This window comes from Lonchura striata, chromosome 8 (assembly GCF_050655825.1).
Source record: "Lonchura striata isolate lonStrDom1 chromosome 8, ASM5065582v1, whole genome shotgun sequence".
NCBI lineage: Eukaryota > Metazoa > Chordata > Aves > Passeriformes > Estrildidae > Lonchura > Lonchura striata.
Window position 1 is genome coordinate 17,779,839 of NC_140710.1, and position 21,673 is coordinate 17,801,511.

Consider the following 21,673-nt stretch of genomic DNA (forward strand, 5'->3'; position numbering starts at 1 on the left):
GGGTCTTTATTCTGCTGTAATTTTTCAGTGTAGTTGTTTTTATTGTGCTGGAAACTAGATCAGACATATCTGTGGGGTTTTGTGATTACTGGGGGGTTTTTTTTGGTTTTTTGTTTTTGTTTTTGTTTTGGTTTCGGTGGGTTTTTTGTTTGTTTATTTTTTGTTTTTTCTTTGTTTTGTGAGTGTGTTTAATTGGTAGGTTTTTGTCATTGCTTGTGAGTTTTTACTTTGGGGCTGGAAGTAGTAACTTGTATGGCTGTAACTGAGGGCTCTGGGTTTGGTTCCTGCTGGCAGCCATGCTCTCATGAGCAGAGCCAATACATTTGATCACCAGTGTAAAAATATGTCTTTGCCTGGGCTGCATTCAGCCTGGCTGGGGGGTTTGTGGTGTGGAAGCCAGACATGTGCTTGCAGGCTCTTGGGGTGGCTGACTCCTGACAGACCTGCTCCCTGCCTGTGGCAAAGCTAGTGGAGCAGTGGGCCAGTCTGCTTTTGGGAACTGACCCAGAGCAGAGCACAGACAGTTTGTCATCTTTATCTGCATGAGGAGTTGGGCTACTACCAGCAAAGAATGGCACTTAGAGGAAAAGGTTGTTTGGTCCATTTCTCTTCATCCTTCACCTAAAACTGATACTATTCTCTCTTAACTTTGAAGGAAAGTGTCTTTAACTTCTGCTGAAGTACCAGTACTAGACTCTGAACAGTAAACACACGTTCTAGGGTGATAGATGCTGTATGTATAATCAAATCCTGACATAAGTTGCTACCAAAGGCATCTCAGGCTTTCTCACAGTTGAGTACTGGTAGCTCTGAGAAAATACCTTTGATTCAGGATTTGCTGCCCATGATAAAGAAGGCAGTATCAGTACTTGCATTTTACATGCTGAAGGTTGCTGAAAAGCAGTGATGTTTTGTCTTCAGTGCATATACATAGGACACCAGTAAGGTGACCAAAATGAACACTAATGTGCTGTCTCAAGATGTTGCACTTGCATGTCTCATTTTTTGTGAGCTATTACATAGCTGTAGTGATGGAAAACAAGCTGCTATATTTAACTGTATTTTTAATAGTTATCAGTAACTGACATATGTTTCATATGTTTAGTTCTAATTAACAGGTTTCCAAATTTATATTAGCTAGTTTTCTGTAAGTGTTTATTTTTGTGCAGCACATGTAATGTTATATTCGCAGAACTGGTCAGAAATTTTTCAACAAAACAAATGTCAAAAAGTGGCAATTTGTTGAAACTTTCTTAGGGAATGTGGAATTTTTAATGAAAAAGTTTTTTCCTGAGAAGCTTTGACATGCCTTCAGTATGGGTTCTGATCTGAAGAAGAAAGAGACTGCTATGCTGGGGTGTAGTAAACTGAAGGAGCGGATATGGGATGTGCTCCTTTTGGCAGAGCGCTCCATTTGGAGTTGATCCTGGTGAATCTTCTCTCTTTGGCTCATTTACATCCCAAGAGGGAATGCAGAAATACTAAGTCTCAAACAGATCCCATGTGGATGTAATAATCACAGCAAAAATTATAAAGTTTCTGCAAGTAACAAAGTCCCTGTTAGAACTGTAGCTGTGTCTGTAGGGCAGCTGACACTGGGTGCTGCACATGGAGCTCGTGGGCAGCTCTGAGCACCTGGAACCTGCCCCTGATTTCGTGGGACAGACCTGGCTCTTCCTTCAGCTCTGCCCTTTGGAAACCACACCCAGCCTCCACGGAGACCTGCTCCCTGCCAGGTGGTACCGGGACAATTCTGTATGAGAGCTTCCCCTGGGCCAGGAGTCAGGGGTGGAATAAACAATGCAGTCTTTTGACAGTCTCTTTGAAGGTATCTGGGGGAAAAGCCATGCCCCAACTTCTCCCTGCTCCCCCCTTCCCCAAACCTCATGCTCATTTAATTCCTTTCGAACATTGGATATCAAGCATAAAATGCTGGATCTGGTTGTCCTCATTCACACTGGTCTCAAAGAACAAATTTACAGGAGCTGGTGAGAAGTTTGACAAAGGTTTATAGGATAAAGGGACACAAAAACATCTTTCTTTGCTTTTCAGGTCATGATTTGTAAAAGGCAGCTGCCTCTGTTGATTGCTATCAGGTCCCAAGGAAGGGCTGCTTTCAAGGGAGGGTGGGACAAACTCACAAGATGTTTGTGAGCCAAAATGCAAGTCTCCATCCAATAAAGTAATCTTGTTCTTGCAGGGAGTTTGTGACAGAAATGGTGTAATTTGCCTTGAGTACATATTTTTTGCTCTCTTTTATTCCTAATGGAAATAGCTGACATTCTTTCCCTGTAGAGAAATTTCTTAGAAATTCCAAATTTGTCTCCTCTACCACCGGGTGTTTCTGCACTGGGTCAAGTGGAGCCAGAAGCTGATATGCCTGGGCTGTGTGAGGTTTTCATGAAGGTATTTGTTGCCTTCATTAGGCTATGGACGTGACATTGCTGCTTGTCATGCTTACTGAGCTTTCCTTTAGTACTGAAGCTGGTAGTGCTACTTTTCTGATATCCCAGGCATGCAAAATAAGTTTGTTGTTTCTGTGCAGCTGCTCTCTCCTACATGATAAAGGTAAAGAAAGCATCAGCATCTCACTTCTGGCTCCCCTACTTGTTGCAGAAGTTTCAGTAAATCATTGCCATATTCACTGTCTATGTAGCATTTGGCTTTTTTTTTTTTTTTTTAACTGAGCTCTGTATCTTTGGAAAGTGATGCCACGGTTTCCATCATTACCTTCCCTACATAGGGTCTGATTTTGAAACACACATTTTCACTACGGTGAAACCATCTGCTGCGTGTGGGGAATTAGCAGTACTAGGCATAATGTTTCTTTATACTATCTAGAAATGTGCCCAAATAGTGCAATATGATCGGGTATAATAAGATTTAAATGCCTGTTCAGCACATAGATCTGCAGGAAGGCCATTTCACATCATCTTGCATTGCCTTACATTATGCTGTATTGTATTGAATTTCAGGTTTTGTTTGCTAGTGTCATACAGGACCTGCTGTTGTTATTACCTCAGATACATGTGTTCTTAATAATAGTGTTCTGAGATTCAGATATAGTTGAAGTTACATGAGCTGAACCATGAATGTGTTATAAGCTCTCTTGTATTTACTGGACAGTAAAGCATACCTGTGGGTAGTTACTGTAGAATATAAAATGTGTTGTAAATTCATACATAACCTCCCAGGTGGAAACTGTTTGTGGAGCCATATCTAAGGGTCGTCAGGAGTTAGAATTTTGTTGTTGTTCTTTTCATAAATCCATAGCATTTATACGGCTCCAAGCAAGCTATATACTTATTTTCACAATTTATTTATCTTCTAAGACTTCTATTTTATTCTTTCATTTTATTTCAGCCTGTCTCATATGCAAATCTGGGTGCATTTTTTTCATACAGTATTGCATTACACTGTCATGGGCATCATAGACAATGTTTCCCCTCCCCCAATACCCAATGACAATTTTGTGCCTTTTCAAGCCTTGGTCCCTTTAAAATATTAATTAGTCCCTAGCCCGTAATTCTAATCTGTAATTTGCAGAAGTTAAAACTGAGGCAGAGAGGTTAACTTGCTGCAGATGTAGTGATGCAGCAGTAAAGCATCCTTTTAGAACCACTAGTGCAGGATCTTGTCAGACATCTAAAGTGTTTGTGGTTTCCCAGCTCCCAGTCCCTAAATTGCACCAGTAATCTTCAGAGCATCCCCTCTGTGTTTGTGTTGTGGCCCTGATGGTGACTGTTCATCGAGAGTGATGTATGCTGTGCTGTTAGTTACATTTCCAAACTGTCAGAACATAAAAACTACTGATGGTGAGAGGTGTGGGGACACCTTTTGCTCCCTCTCTCTGTCCTGTTTCTGCAAACCTTTTGCAAATTATCGGTGTTGGAAGAAGTCATGAGGAAAGGAAGATGAATGGATGACTGAAGAAAGCTTGAGATGCTGGAAACCTGATAAGCTTCTGATGTCCTTTAGCTTCCTGGCAGGCTGCAAGGGACCAGAAATCCATTTTTACTGTTTCTGAGTTTATGAAATGCTGTTGGCTGAGAAAAAGAATGTTGAGGCCAAAGTATTGGTTTATCTCTCCTTTTGTTCAGGCTGATAGTGTCCATAAAAAGAAAATGTTTCACACAGATCCTTGGTGTTCTAAGTCGACATACAGAAAAATGTGACTTCATTCTCAGCATACCAGAGCAGGAGTTCTCTTGCCCATTTTCTGTCACAGATCAGGCTCTCTCCATACCAGAAGATTGATGTGCTCTCTAATAATTTAATATTAAAAATTATCTAATAATATAAATACTATCATTTTATTTGTTTAAATTTAAAATATAATCAATAATATAAAATAATAATCTCCTTTGATTCTGACCCACTTTTATTCTTTGAAATTATACTCACAAGAAAAATCAAATCAGATTTTACTTCCTTTTATAGCACCTCTGTGCCTCTACTGCAAAACACTGCAACTTCTAGCAGGAGTGTGATTTAGGCTGTAGTGTATTACAGTGGCAAATATTCATCTTGGCACCATGCCAAGTGGTTAGAGAACATTTCATCTCTACAAAGAGATGAAAGAAATACAAAAATCTAATTGGAATTGGTGTTGTTGAGAGGAGTGGGAGGATTTAAGGGTAATATCTAATAACTACAAGCTATGTTCATCTGCTATTTGTGGAAGTGAAGTACTTGGAAAAAGCAAAATAGCTTCTGAAAGAGCCTTCACAATAATGTATAGAATACAGGTTGAAAACATTTTTACGTCCAGAATAAAGGCTTGAATCTACTTTTTGTTGTCTTTCATTTGAAATCAATAACAAAAACTGGGTTTGCTTGCTGGATTTCCCCAAAAGAGGAGTACTACCAGCTCTTGAAATGATAGATGTATTTTTCTCATCTCTCTTTCTCCAGACTCTTTAAATATGTTTGGGTCTGCCTTGGACCTAAGCAGTGTGAAACACTAACCATTTCCAAGAGGTTCGTGACTAATGGGCAGTGTTGGCTGGGCCACAGCATCATTCAGTCCTGCTTGTGCTGTGTCTCATGTCCTTGTGCTGGTGTCACAGCTGGTGAGGGCACACCAGATGCAGCGCTCTCTGGGGTCTGAGGGATAGTTTTTGAGAAGGTGGTCCTGTGAACTGGATCATGGTTTCAAGTCCATTTTGCGTGAGCTGTTGAGGGTACATCAAGGTGCTTAGATGTTATCCCCCAGTGGCAGATTCAATGAGTACCCTAGAGCCAGGAGGCTCTTATGCTATTATACCCCTCCCACCAGATTTCCCTGCTCTGTAAATATCCTCCTCTTATGCATTCCTCTGCTGCTTCTGCAGACCTGTGCTGTGGGAAGAATGGTACACAGCTTCTGACTATGCAGCACTTCCAAAGCTAAGTACCAGACTGTCTGGGAAGTGCTGAACTGTGTGCACCCAACAGTTCTGGGCACTTGGCTTTAATATTTTATGACAAACGATATTATTGAGTTACCTTGTTTTGTGGCTCTCAGCTGTTTTATTAGATTTTTTTTTTTTTTTTTAAATTTCTAATCAGTTTCTCAGTCTGGTAAGGTGGTTGGCTACAAATAGACCAATATAAATGGTAGTGGTACCCTGACTGATGGGGTGTAGCCATGTAGATTGAAAAAAGTTGCTGCCAAATGTATGGCTTGCACAGCACACACCAAGAGTCTTTTATTTCTGCAGCATCCTACAGCTGGAGGTAGGATGGACAAGATGTGAGGGAAAGAAGAGAGGCAACATAACGTTATCCTTGTCGAACAAGATGGAACACGTCTGTTTGTTCCTGAAGATGCAGAATTACATTTAGGACTCTTAAGTGAAGCAACTGCTAAAGTCAATCCCACTTTCGCCTAGAAAATGGACAGACTGTCTCTTGGTGACAAAGACCCTCTGACAGGCATCAGAGCAAGTGAAGCTTGCTGTGTCACACTTTGTGGAAAATAAGATTGGACTCATTCTATCAATCTCCTTCTCTAAACATCTTTCTTTTTTTTTTTTTTTCTTTTTTTTTTTTTGTTCTGGCGCACATCCCAGAGGACATGATGGCTATTGGATATATTTGTTTGCTGTGTCAGATGAGTGAAAAGTTCTACTCTGATGCTGTGGCTTGTTCTGAGCCCCTGGTAGAGTCTGTTCAGCTGAGGCTCCTACCTGAGCCTGTGGGTGTGTGCAGGAGCACGTGCAGAAACTGCCCGTGCCTGCCAGGCACAGTGAGAGCTTGCTGTTATTGCTGTCTCATCTCCATGACAGATTTATTTTCTTCTGCATGGTTACAGTGACTCTTGCTCATGTTCTGTCCTTATTTCTGTCACTAGCCTCTCCCTCTGAGTCTGATCTAATGCAGGGAGGAAAATCATCTTTGCTGATGCTGTTGGTCTCCTTGGCTTTGTTCCCCTGATGAATAGCAACTTGAATTTCTTGGTCTCTTGTCCAAGGTCCCACTGTGCTGCTCCACAGTATGCCAGGCTGTTGGGATTTGCATCATTCCCTGCAGCCATCAGTGCATAGGTGCCTTGCAACTTGCTGTGCTGCTTTTCTGCTTCCTGCAGCTCCTTGGGGAACTTGCAAAGCCTCCAGGAGACTTACAAATTCAGGTTTCTATGTACCAAGTTTTTATGAGACAGTAAATAAACTTACCATGAATTGCTGCTGTGTTCATGAGCATCCTTAGTGGCTTGTCTGATATTTTCCTTCCTCCCTGGTCTTGTGTGCAGAAACATTGTCTGGAATGTTTCCAGTCCTTTCTAGAGTGGGTCCTTGGGGGTGGCAGGATATGCTTCTTGAATTGGTGAAATTTTCTGTCAGTGGCTTACTAAGGGATTTTTCCCAAGGTTATCCCAGGATGATGGAGGGAGCTCCAACATTAGTTTTAAAAAATAAAATTGAGGCAGTAGTGATGGCTGGTTAACTGGAGTGTCTTACAGCCAGAGGCTTGTTCTTTCTTTCTTTTTTTTTTTTTTTTTTTTTTTATTTTTTAAATTTTTTTTTCCTCAGTGAACTAGAAGTTAAGCATTCAAAAGCAGACCTAGTCCTGAGTCTATCTGCAAGATCTTAAAATGTAGCCAAAATCCCTTCTAAATAGGGTTCCCTGGCTTTCAGTTTCAAGAACATCTGAGCACTGGGAGTCTGTCACAACCCACACGCAGGCTGGTTTCTGCAGTCTGGTATCAAAACTCACTGAAGATTTTCTTTCTTAAAAACCAGCCTTTGGGATCCATCACAGCCACTTTTGGCCAAACTGAATATAACCTGGTGGTCTGATAGCAGCACAGTCAGCCATGGCAGGGGCTGTGAAGTGACCAGATACCCAGTTTAAAGCACTAAATTAAAATTAAACTGCCCAAGTAATACAGAAAGAAAAGAGATTTGGCTCCTCACATTCCCTGACACTTTGCAATAAACTAAACTTGAACCAGTTTTGCAGTGTGAAAACAGTCATTAAACTCTGTACCTAGTTACTTAATGCTTGCTAGTGCATTAAGTGAAGAATTAGTGTTACAAATTATTCTACTGTTAGCAAATACACCCATACTGTCCTAGAAAAGCCCTTCTCAAAAAAACTTACCTTTTGCTGTTCCCAGATCCTAGAATTTCCAGTAAGACCCAGATGGTACTTTAGGTTGTATTTAAATTTACCTGCTTGGTATTTTTCTGCCACTAAGCACAAGTTCTTCCCCAAAGTGCTGCCTGCTCTCCCTGAAATACCTAGGGTAGCACCTGATGCTGCCAACAGTAAATAACATCCCAGGTAATGGAATTGGTTCCTGCTCAGAGAAGAGTTGTGAAGGAGTTAAAATTTCTCAGAAGTGGACTGTAGATAGAACTGAACTGTGATGATGCCGAGCCTCTGAGATCTATTAGTTTTGACAACCTCAGTTATTCTGGTGCTTCTCATCATCTGTAAAGTTAACAAGGGCTGATAAGAGATGATGAGGTACCACACGGGTTTGTATTTCAGAACTCATAAATATATCACAATACCATTTTTCTTACAATCAGATACATTAATTTGTCGACTGTAGATGTTGCTGAATATTCACTTGGTGCAGAGATTTAACAAAGGCACTGCAAGGATAAACATTTTTGAATCAGCAGATAGAAGCCATGGGTTGTGCTGTGTGCTCAGATGTTACATGTTTTCAAATGTATGTTCTAATTTTACTGAAATTGTTGATTTCTTTGACCTGCTTTCTTCCTTGAAAGCATGAGTCATTGGCAACCTTCTCCTCCAGCTGTATTTCTATCCCTTTTTGGTGTGACTTGGTGAATTCATACTAGCGAGTCAGATACCTGAGAGTGCATTTAATTTGAAATAAACCTTACTCTTGGAAGAACAATTTTTATGAGGGGATCAAACAATGTAACATACAATTTTCTCAGGCTGAATGTCACCTGGAGATGCCTGCAACTCAAGATGCTCTTTCAAGCAAAAAAATCTATGAAATATACTGTGGACAAACTCTCCAAAGTAGTAGTTATTCTTGCTCCTGCTATAATAAGATGAAGCACACAAATATCACTTGATTAACAGCTGCAGTATTAATTTCCCTTTTTGGTTGCTTGACTCACAGCAAGAATCGTGTCAATGCAGCAGAGAAGCAATTAAATTGATTTTAATCTTTGTCAGAGAAGATAACATGCCTTTTTCTCTTCTCATTTAAATAATTAAAGTTTCAGCAGGTATTATTTCTGGCTTTAAAGAAATTGGTATCTTAATGTAATAGAATCCTTGTAATTATACACTTAATGGATCTTAATAAGTTAATCATGGTTTTTCATTTAAAATGTTTTTTTTACTTATTAAACTTTTATTTGCTTTGATGGTTATGCTTTTAAGAGGGTAGAAAATGTTAAAAAAATAAAGTTCTAAAAAAAGCTTCACATCTTTTTTCCATATTTGTACATGGCCTTTCAAATTCATTCTCAGTAGCTGGGTTTCAACACATGCTTTTAAAATTCTTACCCAGTGAAGCTTTCTGTTATGCTACAGTTAATTATTTTGTTGAAAAAGCTTCATGTAATGAGGACAAACAAATACTCTTTTATCTTCGTTGTAGTGCAAACTCCAATTCTGCAGGAGTATAGCAAATATTTCTTTGTCCTCTTTGATCCAAGCTGTTAGGCAGTATCTGGGGTCCTGCAGGTTATTCCCATTAGGCAGGAAAATGGCTGGTGGAGTCAGGTGTGCCTTTGATGTGATGCTCTGTTTACCTGGAGCGTGACTACAGCCGTTCCCTGCACCCAGTAAGAAGACACTGCCTTGCCTGGCAGCCCGAGCTTGCATGCTCAGGCAGCACTTTACCCCACAATCTTTCTCTTGGTAACGACTTGACATTGCAAACTGCATTTATTTCTTCTGTTTTGAGTTTTCTCCCTCCCTTGGAGCAGGATTGCCAACAGTCTTATGTTATTTGTTCTGGTTTTCTGGATGACAGAGCCTTAACCCTTCTTGCTGAGAAAAAACAGATCCAACAGCAAACCACTTTTCTCTGGAGCATCCATGAATGCTCCCTGCTCTGCAATGACCCACTTCATGTAGGAAAGGCTTAGTAAAATGTTTGCTTGCCCTTTAAAGGGGACAGATGCCCCAGTCGAACTCGGGAGGGTTGTCTGGGACCCCCTGGCCCTTCCAGGGGCTGTAGTGAGCCCTTGGAGCCATGAGTGCCTTCTACTCACCAAGGGCAGAGACTCACTGATGCAGAGCCAACTTTTGCTCTGTATCTCTTGTGATTCTTCCTTTACTGGCAAGTGAGGGGAAAGGAGAAAAAAACAAAGATTAACTACTTCGCAAGGTTTAATACAAAGGGCTCCAGAAATATTTGGAAAGTGAAGATATTTCTAACTTTACATTTTGAGAATAAAAATAATGCAAAATGACATAGTAACAGATCATGTGAAGTTTCAATAAAAACAATCATGAATGACTAATATACTTTTTATTCTATAAACAAAAATTGAAAACTCCTGTACCCACTGTAGGAATTACTAGAAGTTAACAAATCATTGAAATGGATGTTATCCCTTATAGTGGATTTGGTCATGCTCTTTGAGAATTTCCACATGCTCGTTGACCTTGGTAGATAATATTTGATTGTAAGTATTGTTGTTTATGTTTCTGAATTTGCACTGAAATCAGTTGCACCCAAATTTTTTTTTAAATAAGAACTTTTTCCCCATGTATAAATTATGGTAGTGATGAGCAACACCACACATAAGCAGCAGGGAGCATACCAGCATCTGATTTATGTCCGTGCTCAACAGCAGCTCTGTATTTCTCTTTTTTTTTTACTCGATATTAAGGTTATTGTATGATTTTTTCCCCCTCTTTGTCTAGGAAAAAATGCTTCATATTTTCTCTTTTGTTTGAATAGATCTTCTCTTCTAAAATACCTTGTTATATGTGATTTAGAAGCTGTATTAAAATGACAGATTTCCTTTTCCTCAGATTTCATCACAGGTAATGCAAAAAATTTTGGCAGGCGGCTAGGTGTAACAGATAGTAAAACTACATGAGAGATGCTTCTGGGACTTGTGTGTATCCCTACATCTCAGAATGAAGTAACTAAAAAAAATAAACATCAGAAGAAGCAGAGAAAGTCACTTGTAGTTTCTTTCAGACAAGTTCTAATTTCTCTGTGAGTAAAGCTACTGCAACGTGATTGCTGAACTCTTAGGATTTTCATTGCTTTGCTTGGTAAAGGTCTTCACATATCTTTTGAGCTCTAGATATGTCTGTGTCAGTTCTTAGGCATGTACACTTTGGGGCGACAAATAGAATTTCATAAAGCAAATGTGCATAGAAAGACTGCTATTCTTCCATTTCCAGTTTATGAAAGGAAGAATTCCTGTCTTCCATGCACAAATAACTTGTATGTGAAAGAGCCTGTTGCTCCATGGCTTGGGTGACAACTCTGTGTTCTGCACTGGTGAAAAAAAGCTCATCATTGAACTTAAAATCTGTTTCATGGAGTCTAATACAATTAATTAAGTTAGTCTAGCCTCATTTATATCATTGTGCCATATGGTGTGTGTGCAGGCAAAGATTTAGTCCAGGCAGAAATTTTATGGAAGAGAATTGCAAATGGGGAAGCAAGGGAGAAACAGGGTGGTTAATCAATAGGGACGGGTTCTTGATAAATACATACTGTTTACCCTAAACAGAGGAAAGATACGTAACAGATGCTGAATTCTTCAGCACACTTGGCAGCGTAACACGCTTGATAGCAACAGCAGTATGAACAATGTAAGTGCTGTAGCATATAGGAAGAGAGAGATACTCCTTGACTAAGAATCAGGTTGGAAAAGATACTGCTTGTTGCTGTGCCTACCAAGTCATTACTAGGAGTGTTACAGGCAGTCTGCAGATAAAAGATAATACTGTCTGAATGGACTAACATTAGCAGTTACTGCCTATATTGCTCTTTGTTTTTCCTCTTTTAAAATCTCGGCTCAAAATGACTGCAACTGCTTCCTAGTATAAGCTTTTGTAGGATAAATCTGTTTTGCCATGTATTCTCAGTTGCATCCTAAGTTTTTGATCAGAAATATGGAGGTATAAACCTTTATCTAAATGATATAACCACTCTTGGTCATCCAGGTCTCTTAAATGTCAGCTAGTGGATATTTACCACTAGTAATACAGCGCACAGATTGTTTAAACTGTTTAGGTTAAGCCTTTGAATTCTGGTTTTTTTTGGTGATGAACACAACTGAGAATGCTTTTGACTTTATTGATATATGTTTCAGGTTGATTTCCTTATTTGTATAGTTCTTGCAGTGCCACCTTACTTTTAGGGCAAATCTGGAAGCCTTAAACTAGGGTCTGATTTTTTTTTCAGTCAAAACTTCCATAAGTCTGACCTAAAATGGTTTGTGTAGTAAAAATCACATGGTAGCAGATGCCATTGTCCTGATAGATACTTTTGCTGTATTTGATTTGGTACAACTAGGACCTGATTTGGCAAAACCCCTTTACTCTCCATATTAGTCATGTAAAATATTATTATTGTAAAAAATCCATGGAAAATGCCTTAAATTACTTTCTTAAAAATTTTACTAGCTCGTATATAGAAAACCTTCATACTTTCATCACTGGGTGTATGTGTGTGTGTTAATAGTGCCCTCAGTAGCCATGCCTCACACACTGTTATCAGATGGCAAAAGATTCTCAATCTTCTTTGTCACTTCCTTTGTTTGAATACTTTATGTAGGAGTCAGTGACTGAAATCACCTGGTGTTTCTGTGTTTGGACTGAAGCTGTATTATACCTTACTGCTTACCTGTAGTTGAGCTGAACAGCTTCTCAAGAAAATTTTAATTTTTTTTTTCTAAAAGTGAATTCTGTTGTCCTGTTAGTAGCATGGATTAAGAGCATTTCTCAATTTTAGATGCAGTATTTTCAGTCTAATAGCAGTACCTTATCTTGCCTTCTACCTACTCAAGTTTAAGATGTGGTTTGATAGGAAAAGGTATGTATGGTATGGCTCCCTGATTGTGGGAGAGTAGACCTGATGATCCAGGGATCCCTTACCTATCCTGCCTCCCCAGTGCACTGAGGTTTGGGCTAAATTGTGTCTGGCCAAGCAATGCAGCTCTCAGCAAGGTGGCTCTGTTGGAAGGGTGCCTGGGCTAGGTGGCAGCTCCACAGGTCTCCATGTCTGTGCTGCTTTCCATGTCAAATGCTGAAGCATGTCTTGTGGCTTCCTAGGGCTCTATGCCAACCAGCTGAGGTGGAGCATTCAAGTGCTTAAACCTAGAAAATTAATGGGTGGATGTTTCAGGTGTATTTACCTTTTGTGGCCTGCAGGATACTTACAGTTTGCACAGGAGGAAAAGGAAGCTGAAACACCACGTCTCAATCAAGCTTGGTTTTCAGCCTCTCAAGCTTCTGGCACTGCCAAGAGTATGAACATAGTTTACAGTCAGTAAAGTAGTAGTACCAACAGTATGAACATAGTTTACAGTCAGTAAATTTGTGTGCTCCAGACTAAGCATGGCTGCTTTTGTTTGCCCTCCTTGTGAAATTGCCCATTGTCAATACTGTGAATAGAAGATGTTTAGAGTAGCAGTGGGAGGATGTAATGTGGTAATAGGTGTGATGAAGGGCAGGAATCTGTTAAAAAAGCCAGTACTGTAGTTGCAGCACAGAGGCCTTTAGGGCATGGTAGTTATAGCAGTGGTAAGAAGTGAGTCTCTGGGGAGGAATTATAGAATGTGTACTGACAGTTAGACTTGCTTTTCTCTACTTTTATTTATTTGTGTGAAGTCTTACTAACAGTCACTGCTTTCTTTGCCTAGTATGAAGGTCTTGTATTTTTTTTTTTTTTTTGTCCTGAAGTGCTTTGGTAGGGTGGTAGGCAGGGTAAAAGTGTGGGTGCTCCTTAGGAAAGGATAAGTTAGTTGCATAGGAGACTTTGTTATGTGCAGGGCTGTGTACAATGCCTGCTGAGCATCTCAGCAGCTACACACACTGTGATCCACCAGAAGTTGTCTTTTGTATTCTAGAGTTAGTGTCAGTGGATGCCACGGTTCTGAAGAAGTTTATCCTTGCTTACATGTCTGGCTTCTGACATGTGACCTCATTGGCCAAATCTGCCGAGGTAAATAATGATTGTTTTGCATTCTTCTTTGTGTGTAGAGAGAATTGATAGACTGCTGGTTTGACCAGTGTGGTTGGAGAGGTGGCAATTTCACCCTCCAACCCACAGTCACTTTTGAAATTCTATGTATAGTGAGTCAGAAAATAAATTCTCTCTTTCTTGGTTATTTTCTTCCCCTCTTTTACATCCACTTGCTTGTGTGAGTTATTTTGTGTCATAGTGTAACATCCCTGGGCATTCCAATGTCGGATCACCCTTTCAGGGAAGAATTTTTTCCTAATGTCCAACCTAAGCCTCCCCTGGTGTGACTAAAACCTGTGTCCTCTTGTCCTGTCACTAGTCCTGGACTCTCCCCAGTTGTGATCCTTGATCTGATAAAGGATGCTTCTCTTAGCACTTTGGTTATGCCTCTTGAGGGAGAGCAGAGTAGTAAAGAATAGAACCCCTCTTTTCAAATCACTTTTTCATTCATAAAGCTTAAATGAGATTGTGGGACTTGTAGGATAGTGAAAGTGGGATCGAGAGTGTGGGCTCTTATTTTTATCTTGTAAATCTGTGCTGCATTTTTTTCCTGCTTTCCTGTTGTGATAATAGTGGTAAAATAACTTTTCTTTCACAGTGTCTGTATGTAAAAGATTTGAAGTTTAATTTCTTGCTAGTTCACTTCTGCAGAACAGATTTCATGTGTGCTCCCAATGTGTTTGTACCATGGCACTAACAGAGCCATAACTGGCTGATGCTGTGGATGACTTTCTGCAGCTCCACAGTGAAAGGTAAACCAAATCTGGTCATCCACCAATAAAATTTAATTCCAGATTTTTTAGATATAACTCAAATACTATTGTAGTTACTTCTGCAGGCCCATTCTATATATCATGTTGTCCACTTTAAAATATATTGTTCTCATTGAGAGCATTGTGTAAAATCTTTGAAAACACTGAAGAGATGTAAAGATGCACCTTGCTGACCTCTCTCCTTCCATTTACTGTATTTTGTGTCACATTGTTTAATCTTGTATTCATCTTTTCATTAGCTGTCTTTCCCTTCTTTTTAATTGCTCATTATAAAGTTTTTTTCCAAACTTGTAGTACTTCTCATTTTACCTCTATGAACCTATTTTGGTTTTGATTTGTGTTTGTCTTTTTTTAATAATTGACTATGAAAAAATATGGCATTATGCTGGTTTTGGCTGGGGCATAGTTAATTTTCTTCACAGTAGGTGTGTTTTGGATTTGTGTTGATAACACAGGGATGATTCAGCTGTTAGAGCAGCACTTGGCATCAAGGCCATTTCTGTTCCTCACCTGACCCCACCAGTGAGGAGACTGGGGGTACACAAGAATTGGGAGGGGACATATCCAGGACAGCTGACCCCAGCTGACCCAGGGGATATCCCAGACCATATGGAGTAATGATCAGCACATGAAGCTTGGGGAAAGAGAAGGAAGGAGGGATGTTTGGAGTGATTACACTCAGCTGTATGGTTTCATGGGCCTGGTGGTATTTGGTCAACGGTTGCACTTAATAATATTAGAGGTTTTTTCCAACCTCAATGATTCTGGGATGGTGTTTGTCTTCCCAAGTCATGATTATGTGCAATGGAGCCTGGCTTTCCTGGAAATGGCTGAGCACCTGCCTGCCTGAAGTACTGAATGAATCCCTTGCTTTGCTTTGCTTGTGTGTGTGACTTTTACTTTCCCTATTAAACTGTTTTATCTCAACCCACAAGTTTTCTCACTTTACTTCTCTGATTCTCTCTGCCATCCTGCCTGGGGGAGTGAGCAAGTGAGTGGCTGTGTGGTCCTTAGTTGTCAGCAGGCATTAAACCATAACTGGTATAAAGATGAAGAATAATGATATAATAGCTGCAGTTGTCTTCTCTCCTGTACGACATAATGATTATCACTAGTGTTGGGAAATGAATTTTCAGAATTTATGATTCTCCAGGAAAAGAGGTAAGAGGGAAACAGGAGTTGGGGCATGCAGATAATAAAAGAAATAACTTCAACAGAGATATTCTTTATCACCTTCTGTCTTACCTAATTATGACATGATTGTCTGCTGCTCTCTGGTATTTTACTGTATGGACAGGTGAGCCCATCTCTGAGATTTAACAGATCACAGATGAGAAAACAGATTAGCCTGAGCTTTCTTATTGGTCTTGCTGTCTCCAAGATTGCCTGCACCTGATGCTCCCTTTTTTACCAAGCTATTTCTGCTGGGTGTTTGTTGAGGGGTGCTCACATGCAAGGAGGCAGGGGTCTCAGCTTTCACTGACTTCTGCTTGGCTGATTCTTAAACAACAAACTGAATGAGTTATTGAGAAACAAAGGTGGCGTGCAAGCATAGTGCTCAGAATAAGAGCATTTTATCTTCCTGTAAGTATGACTTCAACATTGTAGTTTGGAACTCTAATTTAAAAATAATTCAGTGCTTCACTGTTTAATTCTCTTGTGCTGTTGATGTGGGAGACTTCAGAGCGACAACAAAAAATAGTAATAAAAGCAGACAATGACTTTGGTTATGTATTGTGTATCATAAATATTTGTGTCTCTGACTGGTTTCATTTTAGCTAGCTGAGGAAATATAACTTGCTGAAGGCGGTTACCTTTGTTCAAAGCCAACTGAGACAGCGCCAGCACTCAGTAATTACAGCCATACAGTTTCCAGGAGACTCCTTCTTCACCAGACCTGTCGTCTCATGTCCCCATTTGTAACACTGTTCATTATATTCAACCTGCTGCCGTCACTCCAGAGCTTTCAAAAGGTATTCTGTGGGCGACTGTGCTGCAGGACGTGGATAATGAAATAGTTAGACGTGACTTGTATTATAATCACCTCACCTAACTTTCATTTGGCTTGAAAAGTAGACTTAATAAAAGCAAGAGTGAAAGGCATTTTATGTTTTTAATAAGGAGTCTCATGTGCTATAACCTGCTGTTTTTCATTGTGTGTCTCTTCTCATGGTTTCTTTTTGAGGCACCTGACAGAAGAAGAGCAGTGAATGTCTCTTAATCTTAAAGCTTTTTGAAAAACTGCAGTGGTAATCAACAGTACTCATCGGTAATTTTCAACTGCAGTAAGTGACTCAAAGTTTTTACATCTACATCTTATATTTTAAATGGATAATTATTTGTTGATGGTAAAGATAGTCCTCTTGAAAAACAAACCCAAAATATCTATGCACTCTAGAACACCACATCTGTTTAATCATTAATTAGCAAATTTTTTTCAGTTTCTCACAATAATTTTTTGAGAATCTGCCTACCCTTGCAGTATCTCCAGTTGGACTGTAAAGGAGCTTGTGCTGCTCTGTTCTGTGGTGAGACAGAGCCACGCTTCACATCAAGCTTTAGAAATTCCTAGAAGAGCAATGAAGAGAGACAAGTTCAAACACTGAAACCTGGGTGTGATGACCATTGGAAAATAGCTTCCTAATGTAAATCAGAGCTCTCTGCTGAAGTGCTGTTACCTTTGTTTGACTAGACAGTCATTGCTACAGGTAAACCACAGTGTAGCTCCAGGGAAGCCCCATCCTTGCTGCTGCAGACTTGGATAAGCATATGCACCATAGCACAGATAAGAGGCAGGATGCAGGTCTGTGGGCAGGATAAATTGAAGCTGTAAATAGATACATATGACCTCAGAAATCAGGTATAGTGATGATAGCAGTAATACAGTTAGGGGAAAAAAAGCTCTGTATCCCAAAGCTCTGGATCTGTGCTCTCAGTGGAATAGGTTCAATAAATGGAGGTGTGACTGATGGGATTACATGAATGAGAGCTGGCTAAAAAATACCCATCTTGCTCTGTAAAAACCAGTAGTGTTGGTCAGTGCTGGAAAGCTCTTTGAGTGGGGGCAGCTGCCCCTTTGATTAAGAACATCTGTGCTTTGGTTCACACCATCCTCACCTCCCAGTTCTCTTTGGACTTGTTCTGGGTATAGACCCAGAGCTGTACCACCAGAAATATTACTTTAGCTCTGACTGTAATCTCATGATATTCAGGTTTTCTCCTTGTCACAGCTACTGATAAATAGCCATGTTTCCTGTAAACTTCAGACATCTACTTTGCACCTTCTTCTACTCAATTTTGCCCTAAACTCCAGTTGAAATTGGTGGAACACTCTTCTCCTCATAATATTAGTCATGCGAAGTATACATTAGCTTTAGTAACAGCTGCCTTCTCTTGATGATTTTTCTTGGATTGGTTCAGGGACCTGTCTTTTTAGCTCTGCAAGAAGCAGGCAGCCGATGGCTGGATTTTCTAGGGTGTTTACATATGGGAAAAGTACACGTATGGAAGACAAATATCTGTGATCATGCAAGAAAATCTTGCTTTTGTATATTTATAAATGCCCAGAGAAGTAATCAGAGACATCTTGTGAGAGCTTTAGACAGAGCTAGGAAAAATATTAACTAAAATATTCTTCAATTTATTTTTATTAAGTATATTGTTGAAGAGAAGACCTGGAACAAGATCCTTGGTCATAGTCTTTGGAACCATGCTGGCATCTTTTAGCTCTCATCCACCCCCTCCCCCTGAAAACCTATTACTTGTCATCCCTTTCCCACTAACAGCTTCCAAGATTTCCTAAACTCCTTTCAGCTGCACTCACACATGACTGCTCACTGATCCTTGTAATCCATCCTGTCACTCACAACCTATTCTGCAGACCCAGCAAAACCATGTTTTCTCTTCCCCGCTGACATGCCTTTGGCCGGTGCTGCCCAGCCGTGCCTCAGTGGCCCTTGAACCCCTTTGACTTGCTCTGACCTCTCTTTCTCAGCTTTGCAATTGTTGTGGTTGGCAGAGGTATGGTCAGTTGGCACAGGTATGGTCTGTTTTCAATTCCTTTAGCCAGGCATTGTTTGTGCACTGTGAAAGGGAATGCTGCCTTGATGCATTAAATGATCCACCTGTTGAAAGTATTTTTAATTACAGGATCTTGAATAAAGCATAATTTGTCATATTATGTACTGACTAGTGGATGTAATAATGCTTTTTTTCTACATTTATTCTAGTTAATAACATTTCTATTGACTACGGTTTCAGGAGAGGTCTCTGTGTGGGGGATATTTAGTCTGCTGAAGTCAGTGACACAGGTCTGGTTGAATTCAGTAACACTGAGATTTAACTGACAAATCAGATGAAAAATAACAGTGAAATTATCAGATCATTGCAGGTTATTCTTATTCTTCCTTAAGTTCCCAAAGCTTTATATGATACTTAAATCAATTTGGTAAGTCTTTTTCTCTACAGCTGTGACTGTGTACTATATCCTTTGCAGCCAGAGGTATTTTTGGACCTTTTCACAAGTGGTGGCCAATACTTCTGTGGTAGTGTGGACTCCTATTTTAAAAATAACAGAATAACATTGGACTAAATCCAGAAGTGGTGTATGTGGAAATGAGTTGTTGCTCATACCCTGTGTAGGAGGACTGCTGGACACTGAAGTGGACAGAATTTACTCTCTTTAGGGGGTTGGTCTCAGTTATTTATGGGAGAGCTAAAGCTGCTTGGGAATGTCAATCAGTTTTCATTTTAATAACATGCCTAGTTGAATTCAAAACTGGCAATTAATATTGACACTGTGCATGAACTGCCATGTCATTATACACATGCTAACCTAGATTTATAAAATAATAAAATCATTGTGGTTTAAATTCCCACAAAATATTGATGGAAAAAGTGTCATACACTTATGAGAGTAGCTTACTTGCTAATGTGCTTGCCATTTTTTACTGACCTTGTTGTGAATGCAACCTTGCTGCAGGCTTCTGCAAATTGGAGCTCTGCTACAGTATTTCTGTTCAGTTAATACCTGCAGAGCCACATATTTACTGGAAGAGCACTCTATTATTCCTCCCTTCCTTCTGGAATACATTACCCTAATAACCAAAATGACAGTCTAGAATAATACATCTTTATTTATTGATGTGTTTCTTGGTTCTGCTCTGTGATAAGAGGCATAGTGATTTCATTCAAGCAGGGTATTACACTGACAATTTATTTCTACTTCAGTGTTCATCTACCTGAAGGAAATCCAGCCTGAATAAAGAAGAAAGTTTCCCTTTATATGCTGTGCTAAAATAAAGCTGTGCTAAGGGAACATGAAGGCTGCAAAGGCATGCATTCAGTATGGGGAGGTGATTCCAGGATTAACACAGTCAGTGTCATGTTTTAGGACTTTCACACTCATGCATTATGGTACTGCCTTTGTTAGAATTTGCATACTATTTCAGTTCTACAGTAATGCTCATAATGCCATTTCAGTTTAAAATGGTTTTCAATTATGAGTATGGTGGGCCTTTTGGGGAATACTAAAGACAGAAGTTTGATTTTTGTAATTTCTAAGCCAGAAATGGTGTAAAGATTGAAGGAAGACACAGTGGTATTCATGTGGTAAAATGAATTTTTTGGTAGTGGGGTATTACTTATCTTCTAGACATAAAAACTTAAAACTGGAAATGAGGTTAATTTGTGGCAGATCCTCCACTGTAAATCAATTACACATTAAAACACAAATTAAGCAACTGAATGGAATTACTGTCCAGCTTGGAAGAAGAACAAATGTTTATCTTTGACTGGAGCTCTTTAGTTTCAATTTTTGTTTCTATATTTATCTGATTATGGTATTGCATAATTTACGGGATGTCTCTGAATTTTATTGCATCAGATTATTTTATTCTTGTGGCAACAGTGAAGTAATCATACTACACCTATGTGTGTGATTGAATGTCAAAGTCTTGATTATGCACTTACATAGAAAGCCATGCTTTTAGAAGAGGCTATGTGCTCACAGATCCTTGTCTGGTTTTCAATTATGAAAACTGTAGCTTGGTTCCCTCCTGGAGTTAATTTCCTTTTGTGATGGGTACAAACAGCATTATGCTGGTGAGTTATGTGTATTTAAGGAAATAAAAATATGAAAAGAGATAAATGCTATGTTAGAAAAAAAAATATTTGTAATTTGGACCTGAATTATAAAACTTTATATAAATACTGTGCAGGGAATTCTACTTTTGTGTTTCAATATAACAAAACGGGATGGCAGCTAGAGAAACAATCTAAGAAATGTTAATAAAATAATATGAATTTACATGGAAAAAAAAGAACAAATATTTACTAGAAACATGCCTCTGAGCAGGTAAAGTCATGTTGCCCTGAAAGGATCCTGTCAGATCAAGACTGAGGAAATACAAGTTGTTCCAAGTAGTTTTGGACAGTATGTATCAGGATCATTCAAGCCAACTTTCAGATGGAGTGAAAAATTAACTTTCCAACATAGTAGAAAGGGAGAGAGGAACTGAAACAATGACATCTGTGTTTGAATATAAAGAGGACACAGAAATTGAAGGAGAACAGACCTGAGATGCTAAGGGAGGCACAGGAGGCTTGTAATGACCTTGTCACTTGTATTCTACAGTAATGTGCAGTTCTTCCCTTCCTGCAGAGATTTCTATTGAAATTACCCATATCTAGACTGTTCTAATAAACCTGCTTGTAATTAGTTGGGCCTGAGTTCCTTTCCGAGATTAGTTTTGGACATAAAAACAGAACTAGCTGTTCTCAAGTGAAATGAACTTGGTATTTGATCACAGAATGGGCCGAGTTAGAATAAAAAGTTCAGTATTTGATATTTGGAGAAAAAAAATAATCTTAGACTTGCCTCTGAAGAAAGATGAGCAAATTAATAATTGTTTCTTTGGGTTGGTAAATGGAAGTGTTGTAGTTTGTACAAAAGAGAATGCTTTCTGTTTCTCTTGAAAAGAACAGAAAAATAATGTTGAGTGAGCAATGTGAGGGAGTTCAGAAGCATTGGAATATCTAACAGTTGCAAGAGGCATTTCAGTTCGATAAGTCATTTATGCATGGCATTGAAATAAAATAATGGTCTTGCAAGAACAAACATGTTATGCATTTTGAAGAGGTAACTTTTAAAATAGTTCAATAGTTTTTGGGTGATTAATTGCTTTGGAGTTGAAACCTAATAGATATTTTTGCCTTTCTTTTTAGTAGTGTCAAAGGGACAAATATAATGAACTGTAAAGGA

At 39.3% G+C, this 21,673-nt stretch overlaps 1 protein-coding gene across 1 annotated transcript in view; it reads left to right on the forward strand.

Annotated features, from left to right (window-relative positions):
• LOC116183123 (uncharacterized) overlaps positions 1–21,673 on the forward strand; it is a 196,296-nt gene that overhangs the window by 54,696 nt on the left and 119,927 nt on the right. The window lies entirely within an intron of this gene.